The sequence below is a fragment of the Onychomys torridus genome, chromosome 6 (assembly GCF_903995425.1).
Source record: "Onychomys torridus chromosome 6, mOncTor1.1, whole genome shotgun sequence".
Lineage (NCBI taxonomy): Eukaryota > Metazoa > Chordata > Mammalia > Rodentia > Cricetidae > Onychomys > Onychomys torridus.
In genome coordinates this window covers 86952910-86970414 of record NC_050448.1, presented here as the reverse complement: position 1 = coordinate 86970414, position 17505 = coordinate 86952910, and positions in this window count along the sequence as shown.

Here is a 17505-nt window from a genome sequence, read left to right as displayed (position 1 = left end):
ATTATTTAAAATTTAAAAGCCTATCACCATGGAATCCAGACCATGAGACATTCACAAGGATGTGCTAGGAATTTCTGGTCTCTTTGGGATCTGAAAAGGGCTGGTTAAGGCTAATTAAAATAATAAAAAGAAGCCCGCAATTCCCATTTCTGCTCAGAGCAGGCATGAGAGAATAATTAGAGCCTGTGTTTGCCCACAAACATTTTCTACAGATTAGGCACACTGCTGGATCCTCTCCACAAACCTTTTGAAGCCATAGGTGCTTACTCTGAGAGCTGCTTTATGAAGGTGAGAAGGGCCCCAACTGAGCAACTGCTACAGCTTACTGAGCATGTCAGCTGCCTGAAATACATCAGGAAGCAAAAAGGAGAACAGTATTTGGCATGTTGGGCAGCTGAGGTCATCAGTAATCTCAATGTAGAGATTACCATCTACAAGTCCATTTGATCATAAATGTGGTCACATTAGGGCCTCGGAAAAAATCATGTAATACTTCCAAAATCCTTTAGTTCAAGCTTAATACCATATTATCACATGTGACCACTGACTTGTCAATTATCCATGGGGCAGTTTCTCTAATATCCAGGAAACCCAGTCATTTGAGAGAAAAGAAAACACAAAATCTTAGTTCTAGCTTTCAGACAGATTATAATTGAATTAAGGAACTAAGCAGAATAAAGGCAAACACTTAGAATACATTTGATTTAAATATTGCAGTTCATAACAATGATGAGTTTGTAACAATTAAATAACCCATATTAGGAACCTAAAATCACCAAGGCAGGATGATATCTTACGAATGAATGTGCAGATCACATGTCAGTAATAGCAGCATGACCTAGAGGCTTAGAAATAAAGAACCTTAGACTGATGGGATACTTCAGAAGGTAGAGGAGCTTGGTTGCTAGCCTGATGATTTTAGTTTGATCCCTGGATCTCAAGAAGGCAGGAAATTGCAAAGCAAAACTTTCCAGAAGATTCCTAGTACCCAATGTTCCATCACATAAAGATGACCAAAAGATAGCTCCTAAAAATTAATTCATCCTACAGTTGAGCACATAGAAGAGAAGAAACTCAGGATACACATCAGGAGAAACAGGCTTGTTCATGTTTTGAAGACACCCAGAGAAATCATTAAGCCACAAATCAAAATTCTATTGATGAGTCAGAGGAGTTCTCATTTAGTTTGAGAACATCAGCAAACTAGTGATGAGTGATATTTAAAATGCTATTTTTAAAAAAGATATTATATTCATTCATCTTTACTATAAAGCTGCTTACACTTTAAATGAATGTAATATACATATATAAATTGAAAATTTCTAAGATTATAACTGAGGACAAAAATAACCCTTTGAACCATTTTATTTAATAGTTTTCTTTGATGTGATACAATGAACATGTCCATATGAAACTCTCCAAATCATATTAAGAAAATTATGACATCCCTTAGTATGCCCATATATTGGTTAAATGAAAAGTTAGGACTTATTATATAAGGAATATAATAAAATAGGCTTTAAAACCCTGTAGTTTTATAGCTTTTTAATATCAGGTTTTTTATAATGATATAACTTTGTAATTTTTTAAATATTGAAAATTTCTCACATATAAACTATACAAACAAACATACAGACACTCTTATGCAAACAAATCCCTTGTTTTTATGTTCTATGTTAGATTTTGAAATAGTAACAGGGATATCTGTATACATCTGTTCCCAAGCGTGACAACTATGTAGTTGTGGTCAAATGAATGGGTCCCTTAATCCTTTTAATTTGAATTTCTAGGCATCAGAATCCACCAGTAAAGTAGTTTAGACTATATTGTGTCAGCCCTCTATAATGTTTCAAACAGTCACTTCAGTCTTTTTTCATGTTTTTATTAGTATTCACATTTTTCTCTAATAGTATTGATATAATTCTTATAAGTACTTTACTTAGTACTGATCAAAAATCCTGTTCTAATAAAATTCAAGAATGGCCAGAAAAGCCAGGACTATTTAAAAGTAAATGTATATGGGTACTTTCTGAATTACCTCTGAGCTTTGATGGAAATATTATAGTCTGGGTTCTTAGGTTCTAGAAAGAGAATAAGACTTTCCCCAAACTTAGGGAAAGTATACAGGAAAAGGATAAAGTTATCTCCCCACCATCAAAATAGACCAATGAAGAGTTGAGTCCTGGTAATGTCTGTTCCCTCACACAACCAGCAATGCCAAGGAAATGCTAAAAATTGGCTAGAAAACATTGTGCAGGCACTATTTCCTGTAGGAAGAAACCTGGGGTCATTTCAATTTGGCTTATGTATGGATCTATGGAGCAGAACAGTAGAAGAGAGCATAGATCCAGTCAGCTGGGTTTCAAATTCTAACCCATAATATTCTAAGTAGGAGATCTTTTTTTGCATTTTTTATAAATATTTTTATTTTATAATTAATTTAATTTTACATATCAGCCACAGATTCCTCTGTCCTCCCTCCTCCCACCCCTAGCCTTCCCCCATTATCTACATTTTAATCTCTATTATGACCTAGATATTTGTCCCTTTGTGAAATTAATATTAAAACTTAATCTCCAGAGTTGGTATCTATCAGTGCCAACAACTCTGAGCATATCCCCAGGAAGGGAAAGTCTTCCTCAAATCTGTCCTTTCTGTCTTGGACCTCAACCCTCCAGCAATGTAAGAAGTCATTTCTTTTCTTTCTATAAAGTTACCTCTATTATTCTGTAATAGCAAGAGAAAGTTTTAACTAAGATATTTTTTGTGCATTTATTTCCTCACCTTTAAAATAAGAATTACCCACTTTATAGAAATGATGTGATGACCAAATTCAGGGAGTATATGCAGGATATGGAAAAGTGCATGTCACTTAATGAGTGTTGTGTATCTTTGGTTGAATGTGGTTATCGCTGTCAGAAATAACTGTTATTATTGCTACATGACTCTCAAATTATGCAAAAACAGTGGGAAAGAAGGATGGTAATGCATGTAAAGTGGTTTTATAGCTGCAGAATATGAGTAATAATTTGAAATTTTTATTTATCATTTTCAATATGAAATGATAAATATAGCTGTAAATTATTGATGGAAATATATTTACTTTTTCTACTTAAAACTCTTATGTTCATCTATATAATACATGGAGTAAACTGAATGAAATAAAGATTATTAATTCAAAATTATATGCAAGAAAAGACCTTTGACATGACTTAATTTTATTGTCCTGATACCTGATACTGTAAATAAGATTCATTATTTTTAAAAAAAAGTTAGTTGTCATAGCAATAACATATTTTAATTATTTTACCTGTATTTTAATAAATTAATATCCAAATGTTAGGTACTATCCAAATTCAAAATGTTTAATGAAATCGTTGACACACTTAATTGCACAACGAATTGTGATTCTAATCCTGGAAGCTGCCAGTCAGACAGCTTCCCCATTTCAGACTAGTCACTTTCTCATCCACTCAGCTCCCTTTATTCCCTCGCTCAGCAGCCTTGCCCACCCACATTTCCTAAGATGTCAGGCATTATAATTAAGTACCTGTTGCAAATGAAATAGCATCTGAAAGAACTTTTAAACCATCATAATGATTACAGTTTTACAGGAGCTATAATGACAAGAAGTACAGCAGGAAGACAGAATTCCTGTTTTCTTTGTTCAGATTACCATTTTCTTTCTTCTCTTGCACAAACCCTTTTATCTTACAATCCCAAATTCTTAACTATCTTCCTGCTGTAACAACATTTAGTTACTTTCTCAAGGCAAGATCCATCTAATACCATGCCTACCAGTGACTCTTGGCAGATACATACCTTAGCTGTGTCTTGCATTTCCCTTGATTTTTGTTATTAAAACAAAAACAAAAACAACAACAACAACCAAAAAAAAAAAAAACCTTGCAGAGAATGATGATTATAAGTGGCCACTGTGACTCAGCCCCTGAGAGGAGCCATATCTTTCTTCAGTTAGCACTTAAATCAGTATTATTTAATGTGCATCACATCTGGCAGATAACTATGAAGCTTCCCTCCCATAATCTAGAAACTGAGAAATTAGAACTAAATATAAAGTAGGCAAGTTTATGAGGATCATTCATTTCTGCCAGTAATCATCATCTGTGCAGTCACAAAACTGCTGAATGTGCAATAAAAGAAACATACACACAGTCTAGAAGTACCAAAGTTCCCTTAACAGGACATTTTACATGATTCTAAAAGGACAAATCTGAGTCTAGAGGTAGAAAAGGTGGGATTTGAAAGGTACATCTTAATATGAATTTTAAGCAAAAATAATGTGTTTAGTAAGTCTAAACAATGAGAGACCATGAGTGATACACACAGGTAATCCTGTAATCCCAGAATTTGAGAGGCTACTATTGGAAGATTGTGAAACCAGGGCCAGATAGTGTCATCATATAGGGAAGCCCTGCCTTATTTTGATAATACTTTTTATCTGTACATGGCCTCTCCTTACTTTGTAATTTCTACTTCCCAGATTTCATTGTACTATTTAAAAATCATATTCCTTAATTCTAGATGCTAGCCTTTCAGTTGTTATACAATTAAAAGCATAATCCTCTAAATGAGGATTTGTATTCAATTTACATTTAACAAACTCTGTTAACAAAACTAGGCACTTGAGAAATAAAGAAACGAAAATGCATTGAAGTCTAGGTGATTTAAGAGTATTCAGCACAATAAAGGAATCTACACAAATTCAGAAGCAGCTTGGAGGGAGATCTCCCTATTTGTAACAACAGCAGAGAATATGAGAAAGTATTTAATCAAGTTCCATTAAATAAATATCGGATAGATACTGTCAAGAAGCAACAGGGAGAAAGATGAAAATCAGACAACAAATACTAATTCTGAAATACCTTTCTCTTAAAACCTGCTCTCTGTGGCCGGATGCCCCGAGACCCTAAGAATAACTGGAAGTGGCTAAGGCAGTAGCTGCTGGGGAACTCTGGCTTTGTTTGAGCTTTGCAGACAATTTACTGAGGCCAGGAAGGAAGGAAGGGCAAGCGTCTGTGTTATTCTCATTGCCCTCTATGTGGTCGGTACCTACAACAAAGGTAAGTGTTTACAAATACACATCACAGTGAAATAATAGTTGTGGTTTTTAATAGTACCCGTTTGATGAGTGTTTATTCAGTACTAATTGCCTTGCAAAGCGTATTCTAAGAAACAATCCCCAATTAAAAAAAAAATACCATAAAGTTTCCTATTTCATAAATAAGTAACCAAGCTTACATGCATAATATGACTAGCTGATGGTCACACAGGCAGTCATTGAATGGTTGGGGTTCAAATATCATCTGACCGCACACTCACAGACTTGGCCATATTTGTCATTCCCAGAGGAATGAAAAGACTGCTTTTGATTAACAGCAACACTAGCTACACTTGCATCACCCATGCTGTCAGTCAGGAGCTTTCCAAAGCATTTCTCTTCATGTAATCTCATCCGATCTCCAGGGAGACTTTGAGAAAGAAAAGGTAAATATCATACTCAGATTATATAGTTAGCAACTTTTCAAGCATAGATACGTGACTTGAGTACTATGGGCCTTATTGCTTCATTTGTTGATTGTAAGTAGTGAACATAGAGAATTTGCTCAGCCTGGGAGGAGGGGACTGGACCTGCCTGGACTGAATCTACCAGGTTGAGCTGAATCCCCCGGGGAGTCTTGGCCCTGGAAGAGATGGGAATGAGGCGGGGCTGGGGAAGGTGTGGTCAGGGGCAGGAGGGGGAAGGACAGGGGAACCCATGGCTGATATGTAAAATTAAATTAAATTAAATTAAAAAAATAAAATAAGAGAATTTACTAAAAAATATGTAAATAAGTATGTCCAAACTACCAATAACTGAGTTAAAAGCAACACCAATGTGTTGGAGGGTTCTCCTGATTCAAGGTGGCAATCCACCATGTCCTGACAGCTCTCTCTCTTGAACTTTGTGCTAAATGGAGGACTCCCTTACCCCAGCAGGAGCTTCCTGTTCTCTATCTGATTTTATATTATTTTATTTTACACTCAGTGGGTTGACAGATTCTCAAGTCATCACTGCAATCTGTCTGATTTTATTTGAAAGTTGTCCCTGAGCCTGGATGTCTCACTTATCTAAGCAGGACCTAGGACTTACTGTCACATATGATAACTAGGCATTATGCTCCAGCTTTATGATAGGAGCGTGCTATCAAATTCAAATTAGGTGAAACCCTAGCTGCTGTCACCTTCCTACATATGTCCCCTCACTCTGGTACAAAATTGAGCTGTAACACTGAAGCAGTTTCCCGGAAAGCAGTTTCTGCCATATTCACAGACCTTACAAAGCATTGCTTATTGCTCTGCTTCTTTTGTCTTTGTGGCCTGGTGGCCAACAGACCACAGGGAAGAAGCAGACCCACACTGATAAATCTGCTGTGTTTAACACAAGCCAAAATAATTAAGATTTAATACCTTGTAAGTGAGATTAAGGGAAATTCAGTATTATTATATGATTGATGGAAATTAATAAAATATTATTAATCTCTTTTTATAATCTATATATTAATCACTAAAGAGTGCACTCAACATATTATATATCATGCAGGACTACTAATGTTGAGTTCCATAGACATGATCCCTAACAAAGAGATGATTTAGAATTGTGTGGTTTCTGTTTAGAGAAGCTTGGTAAAAGCATACTCAATACGATTCTAGCTATACAAATTTACATATACCTTAATCTCTAACAGATGCTCAGTAAGATGTCAATAGCACTTACATCTGAACAGGGCTTGCCTGGTCCTTATGGTGTCCGTATAAATTTAAGATGGTCTTCTGTGCTTTGCAGACTTCATTTTAGGTTCCATGGTGACTCCCTCTGGTTGGTATGATGCTTTCATGGATTTTTTCAATTATAAAACAGAATTATCCCTTCCTGTAGAAAAAGCATAACCCTTTTGAATGTTAACCAACTGACAAATACACTTAGATTTATATAACTCTCATCTATAATAGCAAGTACTCTACTATTTTTGTCCAATTTAGACCTCATGATTGATAGCCTAAACTGCATTTCACTACTATCTCTAATGCTCTTCTTATGACAACTCCTCAGGGATTTTCTAGCTCTTGACCAACTTCTCAACTCCTCTTTATTTACCCCTGCTCCCAGAATTATAACCTCCTTTGGAAACCACTGTGCAATGTTGTAGGTATTTTCCAGACTCACTGGATGTCAATCTGAAACACATTCAAGATTTTTTTATTGGTTTTGCTCAAATTTGTTTCACATTCCTTTCATAAAAGAATTCAAATTATCACTATAATCCACAAGAATTATACTACACACTAACTTTTCTTTTTTTGGAGAAGCCTCACGTAATCAAGAAAATATAAAACATTAATACAAACTACTTCAAATTGGAAGTATTTGCCTCCCCTCTACATTTTGTCTTTCCAGACCAAGTTTGATTGATCTGTTTTGAACCACCTTCCTTCCTGGTTCTTTCGTGAGTTCTCTTTTTTCTCTCTTCCTCATATCCTCAAAATCTTTCATTCTGACATTTTTTCACCTCCACCACTCCAGTGCTTTGTGCCCTACCACAGAGTACTTCACTTGATGACACCGCATTCTTCTAAGTAAAGCCTCTCAAGAAAGCACTTGCTTCTCTCTCCATGCTCCTTTTCACTTATGTTACTAATCATGCGCTCTGCCTTCAGCTCGCTCTTAGCCATCAGCTATCTCAGTTACCCTTGGACAAAGTTGTGAAGAACTATTGCTGGACAAAGTTGTCTGTTTTGACTTATTTTACTAAACCTAATAGAAATGCCTGGCAATCCCTATCTTACTTGACCTCTGTATTTAATATGGCTCCTCACTGATTTCATCTGTAAATGTATCTACTTTTGTGATGTCTATGATACATATTGTCCTTGTTTATACATATGTGGTTTTGTTTGTGTGTGTGTGTGTGCATTCAAGTATGAATGGGAAAGGATATGTGTGTCAATGCACATGGGGATACTGCAGGTGAATATTGAGTATCTTCCTCAATCTCTTTACACCTGATACATTGAGGCTGAGTTATTTATAGACCATAAGTCCACTCCTTCAGCTCATTTAGCTAACCAGCCTGCCCCAGTGATTCCCATGTATGTATTGTAATGGCTCATACAACAGGCAGCCATCAGCCTGTCTGGCTTTTTGGTGTGTTCCAAGGATCCAAACACTGATCCTCATGGTTGTGCAACAGGAATTTTACATATAGAAAGGTCCTGCTGGTCCAAATTTTATTATTTATTATTCCAGTTAATCTTCAGTAGAAGTTTTGGCAGTTTCTTGTAGATCCCATTATCTGTCTCCTTGTTGGGGTTTATAAGTTCCATGTTCATATGGCATGGATATGGAGTGTTTCCCTAAGTGATCATGTTCCAGAAGCTTGGTGCCTAGTGTGACAATGTTTGGGACTGCTGTATAAACTGTAAGAAATGGAACCTGCAAAAATAGGACAGTTTTTAATGAATAAAGTAAGACTGTAGAGATTGGGTAAGTGGACCATTGGTGGCATTATCTGCACAATCCACTAAACAAGTCTCTTAGGGAAAAGCACAAGGGAACAAGACAGAGTTCACACACTGCTATAAAGTTTATATCTCAGTGGAAGATTGGATATCCAAGATGAAGAAATAATCTGAAACAAAGTAAAATATTAAACATAGGTGACTGCTTTTTTCAGGATAGAATTAGTTATTTAAATTTATAAAATGAATTATAAAAATTTTGCAAATAAATAAAATACATCACACATTAAAATTAACCAGCATGAAAGACTATATAGCTCAATGAACTTCTATACAGTTAAGATAGGTATTCAGATTAGAAGCTGCGGAGCTCCACATTACATTCACATTTTCAATATTGATTATTTTTTTATGCACCTATTCACCATCAAAACCAAAATACCCTTGACAGAATTAGAAAAGCCACAAAAATCCAATAGGTTGATAATCTCTTTCATAAGTCATGTCCATTACCTTCATTTAGTCCAACTTCTAAAAGCCATAAATATTCTCTGTCATATGAAGAAACAATATATATATAAACACATGGACATATGAGAGCAATATAGCATGAAGAAAGAGAAGAAGAAAGCCTAAATATTATGGGATGAAAGCTACTAAAGAACTTAGTATGTTTGAAGAGAACATGAATGTCTATTAGGTTGAAAATTTAATGGAGAATAATGAAAACTGTAGCTAGACCGTGTTACAAAAATCAAGGCTGAAATTCTGCTAAAGATAAAAATGTTCATATAAAATGAGGAAAAGTGGAACCCTGGCTTACTCCACCAAAGGATTCAGTATTCAAAAAAGGAGGAGAAGCTAGCAAAGAAACTGAGAAGGAAAATGACTGGATTGATGCAGTCTTTCTAGCACTCAGGAGAAAATGTGTTTTACGAGAAGAGCGGTGCTGCTGAGCCAAGTGAGGTAAGTACTGGGATTCAGTTTTATCATCTTTTCAGTCATTGGGACTTGCAAAGGAGTTGTCTCAATGATCTGGTGAGGGCAGTCACCTGTTACTGAAAATGAAAGGGCAACGTGAGGCCAAGAAGATGACACTATCAAGGAGTTGTTTGATCAGAGGTAATAAAAGAATGAAGTGCTTGGTGAGGAAGTGAGGTCAGGCAAAAAAGTGATTTTCTTGGACTGACTTGATTATATTTTGAATATGATGACACTTTTGCATATTTGCTATAGATTTCTTCAAGACAACACTTGTGGGCACAGTCCTGGAGACTGGGTTCTGAATGCTATGTCCCCAGGCTCAAATTTATCAATTATCACTAGCCACCAGCTTTACCTCTAAAGGGTTGGTCCAAGTTTGGTATCTCTCTCACTATTTCTGGGTATCTAATTCAGATACTTACACAGAAAGCTCTTACTTGCCATTCTCAGTCTTACCTTCCTTTAAAAGCTTGACCAAAGTCAAGCAAATAAAGACAAAACCCTATTTGAAAGCTTTCAGTGACAGGCTATTGATCACTGAGTACAGGATTTAGTTGAAACATCATAACTAACAGCAAGAAGGAAAATCAGTATGTTCATCTTATATTATTTCTTATTCTAAAATAAAATCTGTCAGTGCTTTAGTATATTAAATCATAGACTAATTTGTCCTCAAGCATGCCTATTCTCTGGCCCACTTTCCCATCTCTCATTGGATAATGTCTGCTATTAAAATTTTAATCAATATTCACTTGTTTACAAAATTTCCTTTAAATCATAAAATTTATATCTATATAAAATAAAGTCATAATATAATAAAACTTTTGAAAACAAAATAAAAAGATGAAAAAGCCCTGACATGGCATTATGTCATATATACATGTATGAAGATAGTCTAAATGAAAATGCCAAATAATGGCAGAACCCCATGTGGACATCTCTTGTCACCAGAGATTCCAGTACAGATATTGGGTTATATCTAATTATTGACTAAAGGAGTCCCATGGGAATCACCAAAAACCCCAGGTTATTCCCAGACTATATGTTGCTCTCCACAGACTGACAGTAAGGCCTCATTGCTAAAGACAACACCTGTACAACTCATTGAACATGGATTGATCTGGTGGCTATATAGAGCTTTCACTCCTACATTTTAGTATATTTGGTATAGGTAGGTACTGTGAATGCTACCAAAAGATAAATGTAAATAACAACATAGCCACATACCCTTTGATATATGATGATATCCTGCCTGCAAGGTATGCTAGTACAATTAATGGTGGTACAAAGCTTGTGGGAGTAACCAACCAATATCTGATTTGACATAAGGCCCTCTCCAAGAGATGAAACCCATAACTGGCACTGTTTGCATGACCAAGAACCTGAGGCTAGACACCTCAGGGACTTATGATAAGATCAAATACTATTCTTCTAAAAACGAACAAACAATAGTTAAGAATTGTCCATATCCTTTCACAATACAATTTCTATTCTAAAAAGGCCAACCTGTAACAGCCCTGAAACATGCAAGCCAACCACAGACTTTGGAAAAAAAAAAAAAAAAAAAAAAAGGAAAATTGGCTTCACACTTACATTTACATTGGCTCTTCTATAAATTAACAGGAGATTCTTAGACAGACTCTACAACTGGGAAAAAGGTAAAACTAATACTGATTTACAGTGATGCTAGCAGTATACTATTTTGAAAAATAAAAGTAATAATATTTATAAAATTACACATTTAAGGTAATCAGGCATCCACAAATGACAATCGCTCTTTCATCTGTAAATCCCATACTCATTTTTTTTTTGTCTCAAGCTTTGTGGGACACTGTATAAAATACAGACAGTATTCTAGCATGGTAACCTAACAAGACAAATATGTTCTTTACTGTCACAGAATTTATACTTTTCAGTGGCAAAGACTGAGGCTCAGGAGCTATTTTGTTGTTGAATAGAAACTATGAAAACTTTAAAATAAGCTTAGTGTGATATGAAACCAATCAAATTTGCCACCATCTACTTTCTTTCCAGTGTCTCCCTTTCAACTGGTAAGCATTTAAGAAACTTTTCTGACAATATTACTTTTGATTAAAGATAATATATTATGTGTGTGTGTGTATGTATGTATGTATGTATGTATGTATGTATGTATGTTTGTATGCATGTCTATAAGTGACTATTAGAGAAATGGAGTCATGTTGAAGAGGGTCTTGCTGTGGGATGTTCTGTATGTCAAATGTGTTACTCTGATTAGTTAATAAATAAAATACTGATTGGCCAGTAGACAGGCAGGAAGTATAGGTGGGACAAGCAGAGAAGAGAATTCTGGGAAGTAAAAGGCTGAAGCAGAGAGACTCTGCCAGCCACCGCCATGAGAAGATGTTAAGATACTGGTAAGGCACAAGCCACATGGCAATTTATAGATTAATAAAAATGGGTTAATTTAAGATATAAAAACAGTTAGCAAGAAGCCTGCCATGGCCATACAGTTTATAAGTAATGTAAGTCTTTGTATGTTGACTTCATTGGATCTAAGCAGCTGAGGGACTGGTGGGTAAAAGAGATTTGTCCTGACTGTGAGTCAGACAAAAAAACTCTAACTACAAAAGAAAACAAAACATATATCTAACTACAGGGTCCTAAAGGATGAATCATAGTATTGAGTGTCCGAAAGCCCATTCAGGAAATCTTGCACTGAATGTCAGTGAATAAAAGATACTTTCAGGTAGAAATTGCCAGCTTATAGATGGCATGTGGATTATAGCTTTTAGAATCAGTAGAAGTTTAAAACCAAAACTTCTTTCTAATTCCAAACTTTTCACTAAATTACATAGTTTAAATTCTCAAATTCCCCTTCCTATGCAAAACGTACTAGATTACAGATTGTCTTACACTCCATCATTCAGATTGGTGAAAAGGATTTCTCCTGACATGATCTCTACTCTTTTTTTTTTTTTTTTTTTTTGTAATTTGAGCTTCATATAAAGACAAATTTGATCTTGTCATAGCCCTGCATTCAATCTATTGTTGGTATTTTATGTTTCAAATAGATTCCAATATGTCTTTGAAGCTTTTCATGATTAGAGTATCATGACCTAAAACAGTACTGATCTTTCTACATGTGGAATCCTCACTAGAGCAAGTATTATATGAACTTTAATTAGCCTTTATTTCCTGCGTTCGTTTTCCTTTTCTCCATTCTCATATGCTTTACTATCCTAAGTCTTACAATATTCCTACACACAATCATTTGTCATCTTTAAACAGAGCTTCTGTTGACTCTCCAACTTCTGAAAGCAAGGTTTATTACTATCATAAAACTCTCTCCCTAACTCTACCATAACAGGTATCATCCTTGCTCACCTATCTACCTGTAACTTCTCCCTGTCAGATTGTGACCTTTTGCAGAAAAAGGGCATTGTTTCTTGCATTTACATTACCAAAATATTACAGACTACATGGCATAGCACATACATATACACACAGTGGTAGTGTAAAGCTGAATGACCTCTTGTGATAGTGAAGACATTCTAAGGTACAATGCTAAACATAGCTAAAAAAACAAACATGTAACCCATTATAGGACAGAAAGTCGTCTAATTTGGCAAGAATAGAAACTTTCTTGACAAGAGAAATGGATAACAAGAGTAGAAGAAATATGGGGTACTGGCAGTAATTAGAGTACCTGCTGATTAAAAACTTATTTCTCACTGTATAGTAGAGAGGCCACTGGCCACTTGGACTACATGTCACTTAAATACAGCTAAGAGCTAATGTAATTGATGATCAAAATGTTAAAATTTCATGTATCTAGTTATGTATCATGTTATCTAGTGATAACAATAAGTGGCCGTGATTGAGTCTACAATATTATATAGAAGGAAATTGCAATTGTTTTTGGACATAACATAAGGAGAAATACTTTCTATATGTAACACACAAAAAATATTAAGATAATTCAAAGAGTGTCTTATAATGAGATATTAAAGCTAACTACTAATGAACAATGGCATAAAGGTATAAAATCATATATTTTAATAACTTGTATTCTGGTTTATTTCTTCAAGTAAATTTATTTTATCCTCTCACTTTAACTGTGTAATGAGGTGAAGATAATGGGCAATAATTTTTTATCTAAGTTACTAATGTAAAATGATGATAATGTAATTTGGAGGAAATATTACTAATAGAATTGGAGTAAAAAGCTTGAATATCAATTATTTTCTCATTGTATAATTGGATAGTAAAATGAACTATATATAATTTTGAAAATGTTTTTGGCTTTTCATTGTACATATTTCATATAATAAATAATATGTTCAGATGTGTATTCTGCATACGAACTTTAATGTTTTTCAGATATCTTCAGAGGTTTAAGCATAAAGTGACCACAGGATCTATATTCTTGGGGTTAACCATGATTAAAATTGATGCGAATATTAATAAATAATCATCTACTCTTTCTTTTTCCAATGTGTCTTCATATGAATGACAACTCATGAGCTGCACATTCTTACTACAAACTACATCATACTTCCTTTCAGCAAATATGCACATTAGACTATTTTATAAGCAAAATATCCAAGATGCTTCTATTGGATTCTCTTCCATCAATGGTTTGTGCATCCCATCAAGGTTAAGGCAATCAAATACTACTGTGAAAATACTGGCACAATCTAAAGTAAATAGCACACTCCTAAATGTTGATGAATAGACCAATGTGATATACAATGCCTAAATTTGAAGATGCAGCTATAATTTTCTCAACTGACATGTCAAGATTAAAGTAAAATAATAAAACAGTACTTGTCTGTCCCTAAGTGATCAGTATTATATAATGTCACCTTATGCATGACATTATTTTGTCATATTTATAATGTTGGTCTCTTTCTAGGGTAAGGCTTGGCCCTCCAACCCAACATTCTCCATTCCAGGTGATTCCAGTTCTTAAAAGGACTTATAGGGTACCAGTTTGTAACAGCTCCTTGGCAGTAGTTTCCAATGTGATAACGTGGGACAAGTGAAAAACTGTACAGACCTGACCATGTTCAGCAAAGGAAGTGGTATACTTTCAGTATTCTGGATTTACAGAATAGAACTCTATGTACTTATTTGTCTCTGAAATGTTTCCAACTATGTTGTTTATTTGAAAATTCAAAGCAAGTTTGCCCAAACAACTTAGTTTACTAGAATTTAATATCAGATGTGATTAGGGGGTCCTGACAACTTTGTTTACATAAATCCCCTGTCTCAAATTGTGATAATTGAAGATTATGTTCAGAAAAAAACATTTTATAGTGTTTTTTAAAATAGCGGGTATGGTTGATTAATTGAGGGATTTATCTGGGAATATGAGAAGATATGATAGACCTTGAAAATATGTTTAGGCTGATGTAAGAAGACCACTTAGAAAATATGAAAATTGATTTAAGATAAAGATAATTTTAGATTTTAAGAGAATTAATAACTTTGAGGGGAAAGATTAAAAAGTAAAGAGGTTCCACTGTCAATTAAATACATTTGTGTCTTACTTTACTTTTCTAAAGTACTTTTAACCTAAGTGCATAATCCTAAGGGTAAAAAAAACATCAAATATATCCAAGATATTTGGGTAGAATTTAAAGCAATGAATGTAAGCAAAGCAGAGCTGTCTGCATTAATTTGGGATTAGGTAAATTCAAGAGCCACATATCATAGGTGAAACAGCTTGGCCATCAGCAGGACACCAGGGACCAGACGTAAGAAGAAAATAATTACAGGGTTTGCTATGACAATTAGGCATCAGAAGAAAATTACAGGCTTTAGGAAAAGAGAATGTAGTCTCGAGATGATAGTTCAAGAGTCTGGAAGGAATCAGAAAAATGTGGACATAGGGAAAGGCTACTAGTAAGTGATAAGCAATAGAACAAGAACAGAGGAAGTCAGAGCACAATGGTGTGTGGGTGCAAAGGTGGCGATTTAAGCTTTGTATTCTTCAAAACAAAGGTGAAAGGTTTGTATTCTTCTATAAAATTTTTCAAATCATTTTTCAAAATTGGGGCACATTAATAATCTCAATAGGTGAAATAAGAACACAGTAATCACATCAACTAACTTATTAATTAGACTCAATAGGGAAATCAATGTACAACCTTACTTGAATTAAAATAATAAAGCAAAACTTATGATAGAATGTAGACAAAATACCATACACTACATTTGTTTATTTTTGCTGTTCTATGTTATAGGAAAGTAGTTATTGGACTTTGTATTTAATCACACTGATCTTGCTCTTAGATTTAGAAGGATGTTTGCACTTCTTATCAATATAGACATTGATTTTCACTCATCTGAAAGGATTTGGAATTATGCCTTAAATTTAACAGCATACTTTGTCTAATGACCCAGGCTCCAATCCACCCAGGTCAAATGCAGAGAGAGCATGGTGGGGAAATATAGCTGGTACATTTATCAAGAACAACAAAAAGTTAGAACAAAGAGGCACAAAGATGAAATGCAAAAACAAGTAAAAATTTTAAAGGAAAGTACTATCAAATAAAAACAATCTTCATTTATATGGATAGGGAATTATTCAGAAAAAAGTACAATAAATAACACCAGTCTCATAAAGTCTCAAGCATATCAGGGTCAAAGGTAAGGGTTTTCTTCCACACTTGGCATACTCACCTGCAAGGAATATCCAAGATTTGCAGTGGTAGCCTAAAGGATATGGTAGAGAAATATTTTATATTCTCATACATTTAGAAGCCTTTTGTATTTTTATGCTACAAAATCCCCAGTGATATAATTAACATGTCCCAATTTTGTATTATACACTTATATGCTATATAATATACCATAGCTTAATGAGTTTTATGTTTTTCCTATACATACACATATATACTTAAGTATAAGGCTTGATTTATGAATTTTACATGGTAAGAAATTAATAGCAATATCAAAAAACAAAATAGAAGAATTATAATAAAATACATCTCATTCTCAACATATCTTCTTGTATGCATCCTCTTCCTCTTATAATGTGAATTGACACAATGCCTGCACCCAGAGAGGAAATGAGATAAATGACAGGCACTGTGATACAGCATTAGAGTACTACAAAATTTCTATTAACAGTGTTGTAAGGAAGATGTCTAATTCAGTTCATCTTAGATCATTATGTAGGGAAGATAAGTGGCAGGTAGCATGTGAAGCGTGTGGAGATGATTTACATTTTAGGTCAGATGGAGTAAGATATCATTTCTCAGAACAGTATGCAATTTAAAACAAAAGACCTTGTTTTGAGAACTTGTTCCCCTTACTGCTTTCAGACCTCAGATGACTAAGCCGAAAACTCTTAAACACAAAACCATGCATAAAGGAAGACTACTATGCAGGATGAGTGAGGCCAGCAAAGAAGCAACAAAAGTAAGCTAATAAAGGGAGTGATTGACACATGTCTGGCAAAACCTAAACCAAGGTAAGAACAGACAGCAGTGAGTGACTGCTCAGTACCATTCCTGCAGTGTTGATGGATCTAAGACTAAGAAAGACACTTGAGTGGGAGAGTGCCTGAAAAATCCAAAGGACTTGTTTCAGAACAAAAATCAGGGCAGTGAAGCCTGTGTGGAGACAGTAAGAATATAGAGAGCAATTCAATTGTCTCACTTATCCAGAGCGCATGATCCAGCTGGGGGCTCCACAGCCTTTGGTTCATAATTCATGTGCTTCCATTCGTTTGGCTATTTGTCCCTGTGCCTCTCCAATCTTGGTCTCAACAATTACACTCCCTCCTCTTACACTCCCTCCTCTTTCTGGACAATTGGACTCCTGTTGCTCCACCTGGGGCCTGGCTGAGGATCTCTGAATCCACATCCATCAGTTATTGGATGAGATTTCCAGCAGGAGGCATCCAGGCTGTGGGACTGGGACCTGTCCTTAGAGCATGAGCTGGCTGTTTGGAACCTTGGGCTTACACAGGGACACTTTGCTCAGTCTGGAAAGAGGGAACTGGACCTG